This window comes from Benincasa hispida, chromosome 8 (assembly GCF_027475165.1).
Source record: "Benincasa hispida cultivar pf3 chromosome 8, pf3_genome.v1.1, whole genome shotgun sequence".
Taxonomy (NCBI): Eukaryota; Viridiplantae; Streptophyta; class Magnoliopsida; order Cucurbitales; family Cucurbitaceae; genus Benincasa; species Benincasa hispida.
Window position 1 is genome coordinate 8,304,560 of NC_143485.1, and position 22,315 is coordinate 8,326,874.

The 22,315-nt window shown below is 32.0% G+C and overlaps 1 long non-coding RNA gene and 1 pseudogene across 2 annotated transcripts; both read right to left on the bottom strand.

The window, feature by feature from the left end:
• Nucleotides 1–9,761: 9,761 nt before the first annotated feature.
• On the bottom strand, nucleotides 9,762–12,660 carry LOC120083462 (uncharacterized). Its single transcript, XR_005483428.2, has 3 exons — nucleotides 12,324–12,660; nucleotides 10,905–11,029; nucleotides 9,762–10,053 (listed from the first exon to the last, which is right to left on the bottom strand). It is a non-coding gene; the product is annotated as an uncharacterized LOC120083462 (long non-coding RNA).
• Nucleotides 12,661–13,742: 1,082 nt separating this feature from the next.
• Nucleotides 13,743–17,278, bottom strand: LOC120083383 (alpha carbonic anhydrase 7-like; annotated as a pseudogene). The gene is made up of 6 exons (XR_016531384.1): nucleotides 17,108–17,278; nucleotides 15,422–15,657; nucleotides 14,805–15,014; nucleotides 14,548–14,712; nucleotides 14,378–14,431; nucleotides 13,743–13,981 (listed from the first exon to the last, which is right to left on the bottom strand). The product of XR_016531384.1 is annotated as an alpha carbonic anhydrase 7-like (transcript).
• Nucleotides 17,279–22,315: the final 5,037 nt, after the last annotated feature.

A 22,315-nucleotide genomic window follows, 5' to 3' on the forward strand; every position in this document is an offset into this window, starting at 1 on the left:
TAATTAGATTAGGACCAAAAAGGAAAAGATAACCTACTAAGGACATCCTTTTGTCCAAACACAAGCATAGTCAGCATCAACATATCTATAAAGCTCTAGTTTTGGTTCAGCTGACCTTTGATAGACTAACTTAATGTTTTTAAACAGAACTAGATACCTTAGGATCTATTTAGTAGCCTTCCAGTGTCTCTTACCAAGATTAGACATATATCTATTAAATAAGCTAGCTAAATATGAGAGGTTACATCTAGTAGAAATCATTAAATACATAGGCTTCCGACAGCTTGATTATAGGGTATGACAGCCATCTGTTTCTGGTGTTGTTGGTTAGAATCCTTATGAGAGTTAGCTGAGGAAAGCTTAAAGTGTTGGGCAATGGATAAACTCACAGGTTTTGGATCAATCATGTTGAACCTTTGAAGGATTTTCTCACAATAGTTGGACTGACTGATGCTTAGAATAGACTCCTTTTTATTACTATGGATTTCTATTCCTAGGACCTTACTTGCTTCTCCTAAGTCATTCATATCAAACTCTCTTTTTAAGACATTTTTAACATAGGTTAGATCTTCTTTAAACCTATCAGCTAGCAACATGTCATCTACATATATGAGTAGGTAAACTTTATCCTTTTAAAAACCTGTGTTTACATAAGCACATATGTCAAATGAGCTTTTTTTGAACCCAATGCTAGAAATATAGACATTAAATCTCTTATACTAGCATTTAGGTGATTGTTTTAACCCATATATAGACTTATTGAGTAAGCAAAAGAGATTTTCTTTTCCTTTAACTTCAAATATTTAGGTTGCGTCATATAGATTGTCTCCTCTAGATGTCCATGAAGAAAGGAAGTTTTGACATCTAGTTAATATAATTTTAGATTATTTTGAGCAACTAAGGATAGAAGAAATCTTATTGAAGTCTATTTTATAATAGGAGAGAAAATCTCAGCATAGTCTATTCCTTTTTTTTGTGTGAACCCCTTAGTAACCAATCTAGCTTTAAATCTAGGCTTTAAATCTTAGCATAGTCTATTCCTTCTTTAAGTTTAAAAATCCATTTAGAAGCAATAGGTTTATACCCTTTTGGTAGAGGAATAAAGGACCAAGGGTCATTCACCCTTAGTGAATGCATCTCCCCATTCATTACCTCAATCCAATCCCTTACATTAGCAAAACTTGTTGCTTCCTCAAAGGTAGTTGGTTTTTGGCTAGTAGGAGCTATTACAACATTTAAAATCAGATTCATATAATTCACTTCAGTATATCTAGTTGGAGGTGTGATAGTTCTTTTTTGTCTATCCCTAGCTAAGACATATTGGCTTAAATCAGGCTGCTCACATGATGTCTCCTCATGTTCCTCTACATTTTCTTCTGTTTCTCCCGTGTTACTAGGTTGGCTAGACTCATTTGGTTGCTCGGATGGTAACTCTACCTTAAAACTAGTGTTAGATGACTCTTCTTCATCCTCTACCTTTTTCTCCTTTTGCATAAACATCTCCTCTTCCCTAAAGGTGATGTTTCTACTCACTAGAAACTTCCTCTCAATAGGATGCCACATTTTGAACCATTTGACACCCTCTGTAAAGCCTACAAATATACACTTGACTGCTGGCCTTTAACTTTTCCTTATTTTGGTGTAGAAACCCTACACATCCAAAGACCTTGAGATAATCTAGGTTAGGGGGATATTTAGTCCACTTTTCCTTATGTGTAAGCAAATCTAAAGATGTGTGAGGGCACCTATTTAAGGTATACAAAGTATAAAATGCAACCTCTGCCCAAAATATTTCCCCTAAGATAACATCAGAGAGCAAATACCTAACTCTTTCCATTATGGTTCTATTTAACCTCTCAGCAATCGTATTTTGTTGAGGTATATATCTCACTATTCTATGTCTAGTTATACTATTATGACTACAAAATTTATCAAAATGTTCATTGCAAAACTCAAACCTATTATCGGTTCTAAAGTATTTTAACCTTATAGATGTTTCATTTTCTATCATAGCTTTCCATTCTTTAAACTTTATAGTTTTTCTAAGAAAAATCATCTATAAAGGTTAGAAAATACTTTGAGCTACAAAGGTTTGGTGTAGAAGATGGTCCCCATAGGTCAAAATGGACATAGTCCAATGCTCTTTTCGTGGTGTGCTGAGATTTTGTGAAGCTTTGCCTAGTTTCTTTACCTAAAATGCAATGCTCACAAAAGGAAAGGTGCTCATTGAAAAGTTTTGGGCAAGATTCCTTGCTTGGACAGAGTTTGCATCCCTTTTGCACTAATATGAGAGAGTGTTTTATGCCACAAATCAGCCTCTGTCAAGCTTGATGTTGAAGCTGTGTAGGCACTTTTCATCATCTCTACTCCTCTCACAATGTATAGGTCATTGACCTTCTCACCAACCAACACAACTTTGGAATCCTTGATCACTTCAAGAGCATCACATTTTCCTCTCCATTCACACCAAATGGAGTCCAACATGCCCAGAGATATCAAGTTTCTCTTTAGCAAAGGTACATATCTAACATTTATGAGAAACTTGATTGATCTGCCCTTTAGCTTTAAAGGCACTTAACTACTTTATTTTGCAGGCTTTATTGTTGCCTATGTACCCAATCATGCTTCCCACGAGGACTGGTTTGGTTGGTTTGATTTCTGGTGGAGGCTAAGGCATCAGATTAAAAATAGGAACCTTCAATCAGTGATAGTTTTGGTTATTTCCCCTTCTAATCCTTCTCTTTTTCTTGGTTTTTCCTTTTTAGACTGCAGTAATCTCTCATAAGGTGACCTTTTTTCTTGCAGTAATTCCATCTCAACTTGGTCTTTTGGCTTGTGCTTTTCACCTGACTGGTTTTTATTACCCTTAGACTGGTTCTGCTTGTTCTTCCCCTTGGCAAACAACTCCTCTGCATTAAGCTGCTCGTTCTTCACTGACCGAAGTTCTAGTTCTCTTGTTCTGAATGCTGAGATGATGGCATCAATGGTGACTAATTATCTGCCATACTTCAACGCATTCTTCACCTCTTTATAGGCTTCGGGTAGAGAGTTTAATAGCACAAAAGCCTCATTCTCATTGGCAATTTTCTCACCAAGGTTCTTGAACTATGAGACTATCCTCTTGAATTCATCCAAATTTTCTGAAAGAGGCTTGGCATAATCCATCTTGAATGTAAAGAACTTCTCCCTGAGATACATCATTTTGGGGAGATCCTTTATGGCAAACAGACCTTCTAGCTTGACCCACATCTTGTAGGTTGTGTCTTGATCAATTACTTGCCTCAGAATACTGTCACTAAGATTCAGGACCAAAGTCCCATATGTTGTGAGCTCCATGTCTACTCTTTCTTGTGCTGATATGGTGGTTGGAAGTGTTGATGGGTCCAAATGGGCCTTGTGTGCTCGTTGCTGTCCAAGAATGGCTTTGATGTTGGGCTTTCATAGTGTTGGGCTAACATTCTCGATCTCATACCTTGCAACGACCGTTTTTGAATCAAACGAGTATTGAGTCTTGATTTCTTGAAAATCTTAAAGCTCCAAGAAGGATGACTTTAATGACCTTTAAGCACTCTAATAGCAATAATTGTTGGGCTGATAACCCTTCACAAGTCTCAAATACTCAAGATCACCGTTGAAGAGATGAAGAAATGGCTCAAATCAATTCTGCCATATCCTCGATACACAGAACTCGACGCTAGACTGTTCGCTTCTCTATCCTCAATCAGAATTCCATTCTCGTCTTATCGGTCTCTGTTAAATCCTCGATGCAACTCGATGATAACATAGTTAATACTCGATCGTTCTCGACAGTTCTTCAATGATACTTGGTGCAACTCGAAGGTGAAAACAATGTACTCGGACCTACTCGATAGTGATGAATTGATGCACGATTCACTCGATAACTTGATTACTTGATGCAATTTATAATGTAAACGATCGACGCTTGATTTGCAGTAAGAAAATACTCAATTGAACCAGAAAGATAAGGGAAGAAGAAAAGAGACACAGTATTTACGTGGTTCAGCAAAAATGCCTACGTCCACGGGAAGATCTGAAATCTTTTTACTTAATGAAAATTGCTTACAAATTTTTGTTTGCAGAAAACTAAGAAATGATGATAACTCTCTCTTTTGAATTCGAAATCAGTGGTATTTATAAGGTTATACCAGCTCACCGTTACAGAATGTTAGTTATAAACAAATCGAAAATCTGAGGTATTTGAGTCAAACTTCTTCAACCTATTAAATAAGAAAATCTAAACTTGAAATTAACATTACATATGAAATGTTTTTAAGCATCTCAAAATTAATATAAATTTATATTCTACAAGATAAAAAATAAAATATGGTAAATCAAATTGATAAAAACATAAAATTTTAAATGAACGTTGACCAAAATGATTGTGTAACCTAAGTATTGATTAGACCGTTTATTAGTATAACACATAATCATAAATATTCCCATACATAAACTAATGGTACAAAACAAGTCTAGGGTATCCAAATATCTCTAAACATGTTTATAAATTAGTTAATAAAAAAATATATATTAATCTAAAATGACGGAACTTGAATATCTCGAGTTATTTTATAATGTCAAACCTTTAAAAATTTGTTGACATGAACATAGTTTGATAATAATTATATATTCATTTTTTTCATGAAGTTAGAACTTCAAATTTTCATATGTGATAGTTGATATTTGTTTCGTAGTGTCGACGTATCAATCATTTGCTCCCGAAGCAATATCCACGATCTCGAGCCTTCAAATTCCATTTGTTTCGTAATGATATTGTATCGATGCAGGAACAGCATTTGATCACCAATAACCACTCCAAGCGTTGAAATGCTAAACTTCACTTTTCAACTTTTATTTCCCAATGTTTTGTTCTCCAATTGCTCCAAAATTCCTTGATTACATACATTTTGATCAAATTTAATTACTTATATTCCAATTCACTAATATACAATTTGGCTTTAACGTCTGTCAATGTTAAAAAAGGCACGATGACGGATAGGTGATCCACATCGATGAAAGTGTTATTATACGGATAGGTGATCTTGATGAAAGTGTTATTATATTCAGACTTATTATATGGACTTATGCTGAGCATTGACTGACATTAAAGAGTGACCACATTTTTAACCTATCATGTTGGTTCACGTTTGATGTTAGTCATTATCCAACATTAAATGAGTGTATCTGACATTAAATATATTTTTTTAAAGGCAATGACTGTCATGTTTGTTATTGTAAAAACACATGTGACAAACCAACAATATATTTCTTTCACCTTTATATGCACAAAATAAAATTTCAATTACTTTTCTATACACAAATAAACTTTCAATAAACAAAAAAAAATTAACTAATATTTATTACACCAATTCACAATAAAAAAAGTAATAAATTGTTTCTAGAGTAACCTATCAATAAGGTACATGCATCAATATATACATTGTAACACCTGAGTCCTCACAGGATTCTTAGAAATAAACTCAGACTCGAAGGCTTGGAAGAAAAAAGTTTGACTAAGTACCTAAACTATGCTTTGCAAGAAGTAAAAGTATTTAAGAAAATTTCGAAGTGTTGAAAGATATAGTAGATTTGAGTAAAAGAATTTGGCTAAGTGTCAAAACTATGTTATGAGAATAAGAGTGAAATCCATAGCATAAAAGAGAAAGTGTTCAAATAAATTGTATACTCTAAAAATTGAATAATTGATTGTCTACTAGGAGGGCTATGTAGTTCTTATCTCATGAAAACTAGAAAGAAGATATGTTTGTCTAAGAAATAGAGAATTTAAAAATAAATTAATCATACCTAAAGAGAAATTGCAGAAAGTATGAAGCTTATATTTACACAAACCACCAAAGAAAGGTGCAAACCTGTTTCCTTGCTAAAGAAACGACAAAGAAGCTATTTTATATTCTTATAGCCACAAAAGAATCAAATGCAAAAATGAAACAAAAGCATATACCATGTATTTAAGAACATAAACAGATATAGGAACAAGTTTCTACAATGCATAAAAGAGAGTCAAAGCATATACTATATACATTAAGCTACAGATAAAGGCATTTAAAGTAAAGTTATTGCACACTGAATAACATTGAGCAGTCCCGAAAACTCGCTGAAAGTATTTGAAAGAGGCTGAAACTATAAATAAAGGTTTTAAAGTGTTGCGGATAATCCTAAATTACATTAGTCGTATCCACAAAAGATTTAGAGTAATGTTATCTACTGAATTTTTCTGCAAAGAGTCTGAAGCCTTGTTGTCCAATCATCGGCCGACCTTAACCAAACTTATAGATTTGATGTTATTAAAGAATCGATAACGTAAAACACAGATCCATTGGAAGTGGGTATCCAATGGAAGTGGGTAAGTGTTAAGCAAAAGGAACTTTGCGTGAAAGAGAGTAGAAGGAGAAGAGGGCTTCGCATTGAGGGACTTTGACTAAGATTTAATTTCATTATTTTTCTTTTCATTAATTTGAAAAGAAATCGTAGAAGTAGAGGTGTCCACAAGATGGAGGCAAGGACAAGATATTTCTATCTTCCCTGTAGAGAAATTCTCCATTTACTATCGTGGGAATTGGGTTTTGCACAAGCAAATTCTCCAACTTGTCTTTTTTAATTTATTCTTTTCTTTAGCTTCTTATTTTTTCAACCACATGTTGAAAAATTTTCGATTTTTTGAAAGGAGCATTTTCAATTCAATTTCCATTTAAATAATATATTATAAAATTTCTTAATAAAAACAAGAGTATTCTATGGGTAAAAAATAATAAAAATTTTAAATCTCCATAAACTTTTAAAATTAAAATTTAAATATTGCAACATTATAACTTTCCAACATAACTATTAGAACATTCATGACCTAGAGGCGTAGGTGGGAAATGGGAAAGGATAAGGAGCTTAGAAAAAAAAAAAAAAAAGGAAAAACAGTTCTACAATGACAAACATTAAAAATGTCAGTTGTCATCTGATATTGTAGCCTTCATAACCATATCGGTCAGAGGCATATTTTTCCTTTTTTTACCGACATTGAAGATCAAATTTCTGGTAGGGATTGGTTAAATAAAAAAAATTATGCAAATGAATAATAGCCAACAAATTTCCGGGACTAACAATAAATAAGCCCTAGAAAAATAACTCACAAATGTGCTAGCTATCTAATATATTAGACACAAAAACCTCAAGGACCACTCTATTTACTCGTAGAAGAACCTGTACGGCAGCTTTTTGTTTCCGGTGCCCAATAATTATTTATATATGTGATGTAGTTGCCAAGAATAATTCATTTCCTTTCTCCTTTTTTTTTTTTTCAAACAAAGTTGAAATTGACGATCGAAAAAACTCAGAAGAAGCTTCCGATTTCAATGCATTCACACTTCAAATTTTGGCATTATAAATAGGCTAGTTTTTGGTTCTGAAACATCCACAAGTCACAACAAACTTGATTTTCTTAGTTATACAACGAAGAATTTGAAGAAGAAATCAAAGCTTTTATTTGAAGATGGAGAAGCTCAGCTTTCATGTGTTGTTTTGCTCATTTTTCTGTGCCTTTCTTTTGGTTTCATGGGCTGCAATGTCTCAAGACTGAAAATGTGGCATTATCTGGTGGGAGATATTTAAGAACATCGAAGATGTGTCCTAAAAGCCGAATCAGATTCCTATTTGCTTGATGGGCTACGAGAACCTACATACCTTGTGCGATGGGAGAAGAAATTGAATAGGCTTGTAACAAAACATTTTGGCCATCTGTACTTGAAGAAGTTCCAAATTAAGGAAGCTGTAAAATGTTGGGCTCGTGTTTGTATTTTTTCAGGCCCAAATTATTGGCAATGTCCTAAACTCGCAATTCGTAAATATTGTTAACATATTATATTTATCAATAAAAATGTTGTTAAGTTTCTTAATCAATAAATTATTATTGATATTGCATCATTTTATGAAAATCTATTAAACGAATCATTGGCTATAACACGAATACTTTAACTTTATGTGGCGACATAAAAATGGATGAAGTTTTAGTATGTAGCCAAAATGGTCTATAAGTATATGGATTAAATTTGGTACCTCATCTTGGTAATACTATTGGATGCGACCCATTTTGTATACTGATACAAATGATGTGATCCAAAAATCATTCATGTAGAGACATGTGAGTGGGGGCATCCTGTGCAATAAGTTTGCATAAGACCGGACCTCGAAATAGTCACTTTTCTTTATAACAACCATTTATTATTAAAATTGACTATCTCAAACTCAATGACCTAGGGTAACTTGATCTTAATCCTGAGCTAACTGTAAATTCCTATTTATTCAGGATTATCCTTTGATCTGCATAGGTGAAAGTAGTCCAACAGCACTGCTCAATAAGCCTCCCTTTTTGGGATAAGACTGGATAGATATCGGAATTCACTCCTACCCGATTTAGGGTTAGCAAATGGGTTGTTATCTTAAGCGCTGATGTCTTGTCTTGAACAACGACACCCTATCCTTTCATAGATGAGAGGGTTATGATTTATAAGTTGGACTATAAACCAATTGTTCAATGGAGGATCAGTGGGAGCTTAAGGAGCAAGATGTAATTACAGGGGTAAAATGGTAATCTTTGACCCAACTGTAAATACGAACAACCTGTGAAAGAATGATTTACCGATTATGGTTAAAATAGACATAAATATATTTATAGTGAGAAGAGTGCAACTATTGAGCTATAGTAGAATGTCTTGGAAGTTAACGAATAGTAATTAATTTGGTTTAAAGAGTTTAACAAATTAATAACCAATTGTTGGAGCTCATAATTTATAAGTTCATAAGGTCCCTCTACTAGCTCGTAATTTAGATTAGTAAATTGAGTAATCTTGATAAGATTTGAAATTAGGATTTGGAATTTGAAATGTTCAAATTCAATTAGGGTTTCTATTCATTGTATTCGATAGAATTGAAATGTTTAATTTTATCGAAATTAAACGAAATTAGAGAATCAATTAATGTTTAAAATATGATTTAAATATTAATTGTATAAAATTAATTTCTTTATATTAGAATTGGTATTTTATTAATTTAATATTAGATATTAAATTAACAAAATTAATTAAAAGGTTTAATTAGTTAGTTTTATTTTAAATAATTGAATTAATTTTATAAAACTAAATAAATTGGTTTATTTAAAAATTTGTTTTAGAAATCATTTTTTGAAAAACTAAATTTGAAAACAAAAACAATTGAAAATTGGAAATCTTCACTATGGTGCAAAACACCTTATTCATCAAATTCCATTTTGTCAGAGAAGTAGGAACTGGCCTTCATGCAAGCTATGAATTTGCAATATGAAAGCTTTATAAATTAAAGTGCTGGGTTGAATAATGAGATTAAGCTTTCAAGAACTCCTTCAAGAACTCTGCGGAAATCGAAACCCTCCAAGCCCTCTTCATATCTTCATAAAATCCAGCTCAATTTAGTGTTTCCACCACACAATCATTGCAAGAGAATAGTAGAGAAGATCTTCGTGTTGGTCTACTTGTAGATTGAAACACATTTACGTGGAACTCAGCTGGTGTAGAAGAGGTTTCTTAAAAGGTATTGTGTTCAGCAAACCCTCTTCTGTAATAGTTACTTTGAAGCATGTTTTAAACTCAAAATGAAGTATAATTAGAGTGCTTTTTTATTCTGATTTTCTCCGCTGCATGTTAATATACTCCATCACAAATCAAGTTGAAAGCTAATCCACGCGAAGAAAGAAAGGTAGATAAAACGAAAGGATGAGAAACAACCATGCCATTGAGCTGGGAGATGACCACGTGGTGAAAACCACTTTAACTGTTCTGGTGAGAAGAAAAAGAATCTGATGGAAATTAACTTGGTAAATGAAATTACTTTCTCTCTCTAAAGGAGCTCAGAAGCTCTCACTTCTCTCTAAACTCCATTCTGGTTTCAATGGTGTTTTGCAAGATTTGTTAACAGTTTCAAGCATACAGATGAAGAAGATGAAGGATGAAGAAAAGATGAAGACAATGATATACGTGGTTCGGCCAATGGAACCTGCATCCACAGAAAGGAAAAAGACAGATTTTATTGAAGGCTTTTAAAAGAAGATAAGACTTCTATCTTTACATTTCTTTTAAAATGAAGATTGTGTAAACTTGTTTGAATGTATATCTACTTATATATTACATGTAGAGTTGTTCAAAGTTTGTTTTAAAGACTGTTGTAAAGAGTTAAACTAGCCATTGAGATCATTTTTTGCTGTTTGGGGGCAATTCATTGCAGACGAATGAAGAGAATGAATTGCATAAGACTTAAGAGAATTGTTGCTAAAAGAAGAAAGAGAGAAGATTTAAACATGTTTTCATAGCAATGCTCATCCAAAAGTAAAAAAAATTGTCTTCTTAACTTTTAGGAGCTTAGATTTTTTATTTATCTCCCATTAAACTACTACTAGCAAGAGGCAAGCTAATCCAAGTCTAGGTAAAACTTCAACAAAACAATATCCAAAGAGTTAAAGCTAATTGATAAGAATAAATTCTGAAAAAAAACAAGATTACTTCTCAATTTTAGCCTATCAGCTTATGCACTAATCACTAATCCGAATGGTGAAAGAAACAAGATCTCGATGAAAAAAAAATAAGAGAATACAATAACCCCAAACAAAGTAGATGAAAAATATGAAGAAAATTCAAATGCACAAACAAACAATTCCAAGAATTAGAAACAAACCAACCAGAAACAAGACTCTCTCACAAAACACTTGAAACCACACAAAATCATGTTCTTATTATAAACAATACACAAAAGCTCGAATCACAGAATAAAAATCCAAAATATGCCAAAACATAAGCATAAATATATGAAAGTGGAAAGGAGGAAATTAGCATCCAAAATCTAAAACTCACATGATCCAATGACGACAAAAATGAAGAATCCAAGAAGAATAGGGCCAACGGGGTAGTCCTTTCCCTTCTTTGTAGTAGTCTCAGGTACAACCCCTCTTCAAAATGTTCTTCTCGAACCATTCCACCTTTCAATCCACAATGCAGGTTAAACAAGAGAGAACAAAAGACTCGACGATGATAATGAAGAATTACCTAACCCACAATGCATTCATTTAGATAAATAATGCATAAACATAAACTACCAAAGGATACTTAAGAAGTTCCACTACCATAAACCACTCAATGAAAACCATAACAACTAAGCTACGATTCCCATAACTGCATGATAGTCAAAACAATCCAACACTAAATCTAAATCTAAAACTTTACAACAAATAGACTTTTAAGATAAGCTTCAAATAAATACTATCTTGTACTTGTTATTAATGTTGTTATGAAGTCTCTTTTATGTTAGATGCACCTTCTCAACTTATCAACCTTCTTAAAAGGAAAGAAAGGAAAGATGGAGAGATTAATCCTAAACTAAATTCCAAGTATAAGATCAAAGTAAACTAAAAAAAGAAAGAAAGAAAGGGAAATGCAATAGTATGATCCAATGTAGAATCACACGGGGGGCGGCACAATTCAATATGATTTAGCTCTTGCTTTGCTCATAGGCTGTTCATTAAGAGATCAACTCGACACAACAAGTGTTGCATTGTCTAAAACCTAACCTGACATTTGAAGGATGAAATAATGTACAAATAGCTTTTACATACGGGGCTTCTAATTGAAAATTTACAGTTATAAAAGGAAGAAATAGATGAACTTTATGGTCTAAAAAGCAAGGAATTATCAAAAATATATGCCAAGAAGAAGTGATTGATGAACACGTTCTATAAGAAAAAGTAGAGATTTTACATAGCTTAGCAGGTAAGCATGCAAAAGTTCTAGGGCAGCCTCTTGCTATTATAAATGAAAGTGAACAAGATATTTTGCATTACAATACAAATAATTTCCTCTCTTTATTTGAGTGAACAATATCACACCAAATAAAAAAGGATATAACTCTATAGTTGATGCCTAAGCTAACAATCATTTACATTGGCAGATAACTAAATTAAATCACACCCTTCTTTCCATATTCTATGGACATAATCAACCATTTCATTTTTCAACAAACAAACACCTTAATCAACAAATTAGATTATCACGACATTACAAACACAACAAACAAACACCTTAATTAACAAATTTTAATTTTCAATCTATTTTTCGCAATCAACCAAAATGAAAAATCTTAAAAAAAAAAAAAAAAAAAAGAAAATACAACACAGAGAAAGGGCAAGCAAATCGTGAAAAAGTAATCTAATAATTCACTGAGTATGAGTAGAGAGAGATTGGGAGAAAGTTTTGAATCTACAGAATCTACAAACCCACCGGATCGGAAAAGCTGGACACACCGACGGCGAGAAGAGATCTACAGGTCTACAGACGACGACCCACCTCAACGATGATATCTACGGACTCTACGGACGGCGAACTCCACCACTCCAGGGACGACCCGCCAATGCCCGTGACCCAAATCTACAGATCCAACCAACGCCAGTGACAGAGACCATGACAACGATCGGGCAACGTTGTTGAAGATGACAGAGACCCACGACAACGCCCACGAAAACGATCGGACAACGTCCAGGACAACGATTGGACGAAAGAGACCAACCACCGACGATGACAGAGACCCACCGACAAAGTCCAGGTCTTTCCTAAAAACATTTGAGACTTTTATATATATAGTTATATTGGGGTTGTTGAGTTCTGAAATGATTAATGATTTCTGTGCAATTAAACTCAGTTACTTAAAAGTATGTTTTATTTTCTGATTTGATTTATTTGATTTTCAAACAAAATTTTGTCGAATTGTTTATAGATTTTTATTTAGTAAAGTTTTGCTAGCGACCTATTGTTTTCAAATGAGTTTATTTTAATAATTTTGATAATAGATTTCATATCTTAATTGGAGTCTATGGTCGACACGTCATATTCTTGGTTGAGATGGATAATCTAGGATAGGATGTGCGTAACATCAAATCATGCACATTTGAATGTCTATGTGTTGTAAATATACATGTCTAACTTCATCAAAGGTGTTACCCTTTTCAATATTTTGGTCAAATGTTAATTGATAAATTTATTTGAACTTAAACTCGAGTGTAAAACTTGTATTACACCCTTGGTTGCATGACTATTAGAATAACTTGCATAAGAATGAGATTGCTTTGTTAGAGGCCGTTAAAAGGAAATTTTTTGATGCCTTATTAATTTAAAGAAAGAATAATTGCAATTGGTAGCATTTTAAGAATAATAACCAAATGTATATCATCATTTATCAATGACATGGTCTATCACTGATAGAATATTTAAATTTGACCATATTTGTAATTTTTTTTTACATTATATTATATCTGTTAATACTTTGAGTCTAATATTTATATTTGCAACTGTCCCTTAAAGAAAATTAACCAGGAGGTTGAGTTTAGACATTGACATGTCTTTTGGTTTTTATGACACTTGTTACACTATGACCTTTAATTTAATTTGGCCATGCTTTTATATCATGGAAATTCATTTTTCTTCTAGTGGCACCAGCTTTAAGACACACATAGATTTAAAGGGTTGGTTAATTGCATTACATGATATAGGCTAAAATTTGGGGTATTATATAATTGATAAATAACCTTGTTGTTCTATGAACGAGCCCCATTGATTCTGTAAGAAAAGTTTAATAATGTTCCCTAATTTATGCTAAAATATGAGGACGTCACATAACATATTTGAACATCATAATCAAATAAATGGATTAATATTCACTATTAAATTCAAAAAATGATTTTATTGTTGAGTATATTATAAAAATCATAACAAATTCATCATATCTGAAATAAAAACATGGTATTGAGAAAAAAAAGCAGAAATATTTGTCGTATGTATGTGTTTATGAATCATTCTTCTCCTCCATCTATGTTTAATTTGATTCGAAGTTGAATATTTCGATTATTGAGAGATTGCAAAGGCCTTGCATTAGTGTCCGAGTCCTGCACATACAAAATAATTTAAACCATATTATTATGTTTATATCTTAAAATTAATTAAAAAAAGATTATTACAATTGTATGTCATAAACCAAGGAAGTAAAAGTTTGAAGGCCTTGTAATTAAAATAAATAAACTCACAAAGTGTTCAAGACGAAAATATTATAAAACTTAAAATATGCCTTAATATAATTATACTTTTCACGAAATCAAATTATAAAACTTACACCCAATTAGAAAACTATTTAATTTTTTTCTTTTTGGTTTTAAAAATTAATCCTAGCTATATCCTCACGTTTTCTTACATTTTATAAAAAAAACAAAACAAAAAACAAAATAGTTATCAAACGAGATTCAAAGTGTTATCAAATGTAACCTTTTAAAAGCTATGTCACTTACATCATGAACGGCCACGCGAAGCAACTTTACTTGTTCGGGTGCAACAGTCCTAATCTGAAAAATACATAAGAATATAATTGAGACAGAAAGACAAGACACATTAGAGAATAATGGAATAGCTTATATATATAAAAAAAGATTAGAGATGGATAGATTTTATTGGAAAATACCTTTCTGACCAAGGTCCAAAGTACATTCTGAGAACAAGGAGGAACCGTTAAAGAGCCAATATATCTATAATATAAACTGCTTCGCATCTTTAGCAACGATGGATTGACCACATTCAATACTTTATGTTTCTTTGTATGTGATATTTCTTCCAAATGTTGTTTCATCTGAAAAGGGAAGTAACCAATACCAAATTGAAAACTTTGTTAATTAGATTAAACCTAATCTTTAAATGGTATCTTAGATTATGAAACTTTACCCTGGACAAGAAGTAGTCACGTCGTCCAATATTATAGAGAATTCCAATGACAGCAACCTTTCCGGTTTGGCTTTGGTGCACTAAGTGAGCTTCTAAAGCAAACCTTCTTCCATTGATAGTGTGCTCAGAGGGTGAGTGCCAATGAATTTGTCATAGAAAATATCGAGTTCCATTTACTTCCATATGTCCAGCCTTACCACCCCATTTTAACTACACTCATCTCAATATACATACAAAATTTAGATTCAGCTCAATTATCATATTTTTATTTTATGTATAACAATATTAAGAAAATTTTTACCAATGGAAAAAATGTCAAACTATTTACAGAAATAGCAAAAAAAAAAAAAAAACCGATAATTAAAATTTACATGTCTATCAGCGTCTACCACTAATAGACATGAATAGACACACTTCTATCAGCCTCTATTAGCCTTTACCAAACAAAATTAAAATTTTGTTATTTCATGTAAATAGTTTTCCTTATTTTTCTATTTTTGAAATCCCCTAATTTGTATATTTTAAAAGAAGGAGATTGAAAGTTGAATCAAATATGATTTAACACAAAAAAGATGAATGTCTCTTTTAAAACAGATAAAAAACACAAAAATGCTAACTAATGTTATTGTTGTTAGCATTATATCATGTCCTCTGTTTTTAAGAGTTGCATTGGAAGGTTTATAGTCGATTTTAAGGTCCGTAAAATGAGATACAATACGGACTCTTCTATTCAACAAATCAATAGGAGATTGCATGCGTCCAGTCTTGCAGTTATGCCATTCTCGTTTAAGATCTCCCCAATGTGCAGGTCCTTTCTTTCCCTTGTTATTATAATCAAACTCTTTCTGATTTTCTGCATGCATATGAAAGACAATCAAATGGAATGGTAAGTAAAGTCCATTTTACTTTTTTTTTTTCCACAAATATTGAAGTCAAATTAACCATGGTTTTTATTTGAAAGAAAAACAAAATATTACTAGAAAAATGACATTTTGGAAATCAAATGAAATCATCCTTTGATTGACTTTTTCAGTTGACTTCCAGTCTTAATCATTAATTCTCCATTTAATAATAAAATTATGGAAAATATTCACATATAGAAAAAAAAAATGTCAAACTATTTACACAAATAGCAAAAAAAAAAAAAAAAAAAAAAAACTGATAGGAGCTCATAGAATATCAATGATAGATTTCTATTAGCTTTTATTACTGATAGACACTGATAAACTTCTACGAGCATCTGTCAGCCTCTATAAAATAAGATTAAAGTTTTGCTATTTTGTGTAAATAGTTTCCCTTTTTCTTCCATTTTTTAAAATTTCCCAATAATTATTCTATAAAATTTTTATTTTTGTCTCTCTCTATATAAGAATTTCGTTTTTTTTTTAAAAAAAAATCAATTTATACTCAAACATGGAGCTTTGTCAATAAACAAAAAAATAAACTAATAACTATGTTAATTTGAACCTTAAATTTTCATATTAGAATCAATTCAAATGTTTGAATTATAACTATCTTCACCTGATTTCAATTTCATTCACCTTAAAATTACTTAAATAAAATTATTCCTATCCAAAAATTACTACCCAGAGTAGCCAAAAAAAATCGTCACGACAGTTTGCTTAAATAAATAAAGAAAAATAGAGTAAGATGGGAATGTAAAAAGAACTACATATAATAATTATTGTTGTTGTTATTACGGTTATTGTTGGTATTATCCATTCAATTTCAACCATTGGGAAACAAACTCTCTTTTTTATGCATATGCATTTTTAAATAGAAAATTATGTTTTCGATCAACATTTTTGGACTTATTCTAAAATCACTTGTGTTTTCTTTTTAATGTTTTACAAAAACACGTTTTAATAATGTAATCTAATAGTCTAAACATCTCGAAAAATTATTTGAGCTAGAAGTCATCTAATACTTATATACTTATATAATACTTATATACACAACATCAATATTTAAATCAAAATAAAAAAAAATGTTATCGAAAGGGAACTTAGATAAATAGAAAATGATAAAAAGAAAGACAAACCACATTTTTCGTACATGAAATTTGGATTTCGTGTCTATATGTCATCTTTATGAAATTTACAAATGAACATTCTTAGTCTCTAATAGACCATTTTTCTGACAGCAAAGATTAAAAATGTTCATTTTAAAATTTTGCAGAGAAATAGGCAGCAAATACAAATCTCAACAACCTTTAATATAATTTTTCAAGAAAGAAACAAACAAAAATAAAAAGGAAAAAGGAAAGAAGACTAATCATATAATAAGAGAGGCATGAGTCCTACCAACTTCTTGAGACATTGCAGGCCATGAAACCAAAAGAACGGCACAGAAAAATGAGCAAAACAACACATGAAAGCTGAGCTTCTCCATCTTCAAATAAAAGCTTTGATTTCTTCTCCAAATTCTTCTTTGTATAACCAAGAAAATCAAGGTTGTTGTGACTTCTGGATGTTTGAGAACCAAAAACTAGCCTATTTATAAGGCCAAAATTTGAAGTGTGAATGCATTGAAATCTGAAGGTTCTTCTGAGTTTCTTCTATCGTCAATTTCAACTAAGTTTGAAAAAAAATATGAGAGAGGAAATGAATTCTTGGCAACTACATCATACATATAAATAATTAATGAGCATTTGAAACAAAAAACTGCCGTACATTTGAGTCTAATAGGGGATAGCTAGCACATTTTTGAGCTATATTAATAGGATTTATTTATTGTTAGTCCCAATGATTTATTGGTTATTTTAATGCATGTATTCTTTTTAATTAAGCACTACAAGAAATTAGACCTTCAATTTCGATAAAAGGAAAAATGCGCATAAATACACTAGAACAAATATCACATTCGATAGCTTTAAACATATGCTATCATAGACTTTTCATAACATTTTCAAAATATTGTCATGGCCCATGTTATTGAAAGTCCCCAATTTTCCATAGCGTTTTTTTAACGCCTTAAAAATGCTATAAAAAATCAAAATTTGATAGCACATATTTAATATTATAAAAAATTTTCATAGCGCTGTCAAAAAACGCTATAAAAGGTCTTTTATAGCATTTTTATAGCGGTAAAAAAACTGTTATAAAACACTTTTTTTATAGCATTTTAGGCATGCTATTGTAGCCGATGTTATTGAAAGTTCTTGACTTTCCATATGGGTTTTTCAATGTTAAAAAAAGCTATAAAATATTTATTTTGTACTACATAATTTTAATGTTTTGGAAAGTTTTCATAGCATTAAAAAATGCTATAATTGACTTTCGATTGCAGTTTTTACAATCATAAGAAAATTGCTATAAAAACCATATTGCATTTTGAATCTCACCTTTTTAGTCGATTTTGTTCAAATTGTATATAGTTTGTAGAGCACTTTATACCAATAACAAATTTTTTACAAATGAAGTTATAAAATCAACTGTAATCATATAAATCTTTAACATTATATGCAAGTATATTTATATCAAAATAAATTTTCAATAGTATAAATATCGCTCGTAATGGGATGCTTCAATCAACAACATTCCATAGAATATTTTTTGTGGGGTCAACATATTGTGCAAATTACATTATGATAAAGAAAAAAAATAATGCAACCTCATCTTTTTAGACACATAAGTATCGTGTAGTCTCCACCTTTTTAAAATGATGCATCCATTAGTATTTATATAAAAAAATCTGAGAAGTCCTTTTATCCCTACTTGCTGCAAAAAGAACATATATTTACCATTAAACTCAAATTTCATTCATCAAATGTGACAATATACCAAAGTTTAAAAATAGGAAAATCATAGTCTTTACCTTTTATTCAAGAAACCTATAATATCAAGGGTTTACATAGTTATTTGACATAAAGAAGAAGATTGAAGCAAACACTTACTTTAAAGATGTAATCTTGAAAACATAGATCAATACCTAAAGAAAAGTCTATATCTTTAGCACTACACATTTGATCAAGCCAACAATTTACAAATCTAAATGCAAAATAAAGAATTTCCAACATTAAGAACAAAAACGACAAAATTAACCTTATACCGTAGATAAGAAAACAACAAATTCAAGGGCTCCATATTACTACATAGTAAGAACAATGAAAGAACAAACTCATATATAGATGTGTTGGGCAACAATGAAGGAAAATCGGATCTACAATGTTCACCCTTTGTTACTTTCATATGTCTCATAACCAACTAATGCACAAACGCAACAAAATATCCATGAAGAAAATATATATGAAACAAAAATGGCAATTTTGGGGCCACATCAATAGCACATAAAATACAGTATATGGACTAAAAATACCAAATTAAAGTGCATAAAAATGCTAATTAGCATATACAAGTGGTTATTGACTGACCTATCCGAACCAAAAATTGCAATCTTAAACTCAAGCCACGACTTGACCCAATAAACTATTGCACCTACCATCAAACCTTCAATGGTTGTTTCAAAAGAAAACAAAAAGAATACCTCAAAAAACCAAATAAATTCTTGAAAATGTGACATCAAAAGTAGTTGAAAAACACAACTCCTATCTATGGATCTATGTTCTCTTCTTTATTTTAATTTTTACAAATGTTTTCAAAATCCAAAAAAATAAAAATAAAAATAAAAATTGAAAACCAAAAGTAGTTTTAACAATAAGTGATTGTTTCTAGAATTTACCTACAAATTCAAGTGGCCAACAATATCTATTTCCATCCTAAAACTCCAAAGCTTTCCAACATCATTGAAACTTCACATCCGTAGGAAAGTACAACAAATCCCCTAGCTAAAACAGTAAAACTATTCACCATTGAGTTAAATGGCCAACAAAAAACGTAATCAATTCCATTGGGGGAAAAAATTCTTATAATTTTATCGTACATGAGCTTAACTTCATAGTTATTTTACATAAAAACGGAAGAACAAAAACACCTTAAAAAAATTAGTTTATTATTTTAGAGATGTTTGATCAAACGGCTTACAAGCATAAACCAAATACCCACCAACACCATCTTAGTAAAACCCCTCATCTTCCAAATCTGTTCATAGAACACCATATAGCAGTAGCATTTATTTACCCCATTCAAGGATGTTATTACATAAAGATGAAAATAACTTCAAGGTTGTTATAAATCAGTTACATTCAAGCTACCTTTATATACATTTTGTAACTACATGTAAAAGTAAGAGAGTAAAAAATACAAAGTGTTCAAGAAAGGTTTACAACTTCTCCGTGGACGTAGCCTATCCTTGGCCGAACCACGTAAATCATTATCTCCATCTTCTTCTCTGTTCTATCGTTTACCATTTAGCCATCGATCATATATCATTTAGCCATCGATCGTTTACCTCAATACCCCTATTGTGTAGACCATCATCTACTTTGAACTCCATCGTCTAGATGATCTTCAATAAAGCCTTCATCGTCTAGACGACTCTTCCCTTATCGTCTAGACGACTTCTTGCTTTACATCCAATCGCCTAGACGATAGCAGCCTCATCGTCCAGGCGATTTCCGGCAGCATCTCCCTCAGGTTCTCTTCTTCTCTTCTCTCCATTTTCACTATAACAAAGAAAAGATAGGAATAGTCATTTGAGTTCTACAAAACATCAGAAGTGCTCATCTCTAATAACAGCCGTCAAGGTGTAGGGTGAAAATTTTCATCACACAGATTGTGCTTTCAACACACTGATTTGTGTTTATGTTTTCAACTAAGGTGGTATCTGGTATTCAGTATAGGGCCTGGGTCACTTTAAGCCTAAAAGATCTTTCTGATTAATAGTGCGGTGTGTTTTCAGCCAATAATAAGTATATCAAACCCAACAAGTGGTATCAGAGCCTGCAAGAAAACTTCAAGATTAGTCAAGATTCTAAATAAGCAAAATCTTGGAGCTTTTCAGATAGAATATGAATCAAATATGGCAGTAGCAAGGTATGACATTGAAAAATTCGATGGGAAAGGAGATTTTGGCTTGTGGAAAGCCAAGATCAAGGCCATCTTGGGACAATAAAAGGCACATAAAGCCCTAGAGGATCCAGCCAAGCTGCCAATCACTGCAACTGAAGAAGAAAAAAAAAAAACATGGAGCTAATTGCTCATGGAACATTGGTTTAAACTTGTCTGACAGTGTCCAAAGTCAAGTGATCGACCAAGAGATAGCTTTTAAGATATGGAGCAAGTTGAATGAGCTATATGAGACTAAAAATCTACCCAACAAACTTTTCTTAAGGGAAAGGTTCTTTATCTTCAAGATGAGTGATTCTAAATACTTGACAGAGAATCTAGATGATTTCAAGAAGATAATTACTAAATTCAAGACTCAAGGAGAAGAGATTGGGGTAGATAATGAAGCCTTTGTGCTTCTCAACTTATTTTCGGATTCCTACAAAGATATGAAGACTGCCTTAAAATATAGGAGAGATTCCTTAAGTACTGATATTATTATTTCAGCTCTTAAAATCCGAGAAATGGAGCTCATAACTAGTAAGGAAGACAAGCCTAGTGCAGAAGGCTTATTTGTCTAGGGTAAGTCAAAACAGAACAATAAGGAAAAAGGAAAACAAAGCTCAACTGAAGAGGGGAAATAAAAATCTAAGGTTAGATGTAAATATTATGAAAAACTTAGACATCTAATCAAGGATTGTAGAACTTGGAAGTGGAAGAATGAGCAGAAAAACAAGCAACCACAATCTTAATAGAAAGTCCAACCTAATCAGTCATGAGAAGCCTGAGTTTATGAGGACTCTTACTTCTATTCAGATGCTTTGGCTACCTCTAATTGGAAGGCAAAAGAAGAAGCTGATAAGAACCTGGATTGGGTTCTAGATTCAGGGCGTTTTTTCCACATGACACCCCATAAAGACTAGTTTAGTACCTATAGAGAGTTGAATGGAGCATCTATCTATATAGGTAATAATAACTCATGTCCAGTGGTTGGGATTGGCTCAATCTCACTGAAACTTGAAGATGGAACAGTCAACCTATTGAGGAATGTCAAACATGTGCCTAAGCTGAAGAGAAATCTAATTTCACTAGGTGTGCTTGATTCTATTGGCTGTGAATACAAAGGTAAGGAAGGTAACTGTGAAGTCATGAACAACAGTAAGCCTATCCTCAGAAAGGTGAAGATTAATGGTGTGTATTTTGTTCAAGGAGTTCAGAAAATTCACTCAGCTTTGATTGTAACTCAGAAGCAGCCTACTAAAGGAGATCTTTGACACAAACTCTCACACATAAGTGCCAAAGGACTACAATCTCTTGCCAATCAAGGAATTCTACCTAAGGGAGTTCATCAAAGCCCATCCTTTTGTGAACATTGTGTGATGGGGAAAGCTACTAGGTAGAGTTTTGTGAAGGCTCAGCAAACAACCAAGGTCTTCCTTGACTATGTGCATTCGGACCTATGGGGTCCTCCACCTTTCCAGTCCTTAAGTAGAACAAGGTATTTCTTTACCTTTGTTGATGACTATTATAGAAAGAGTTGGATCTATTTCCTTAAATATAAGGATT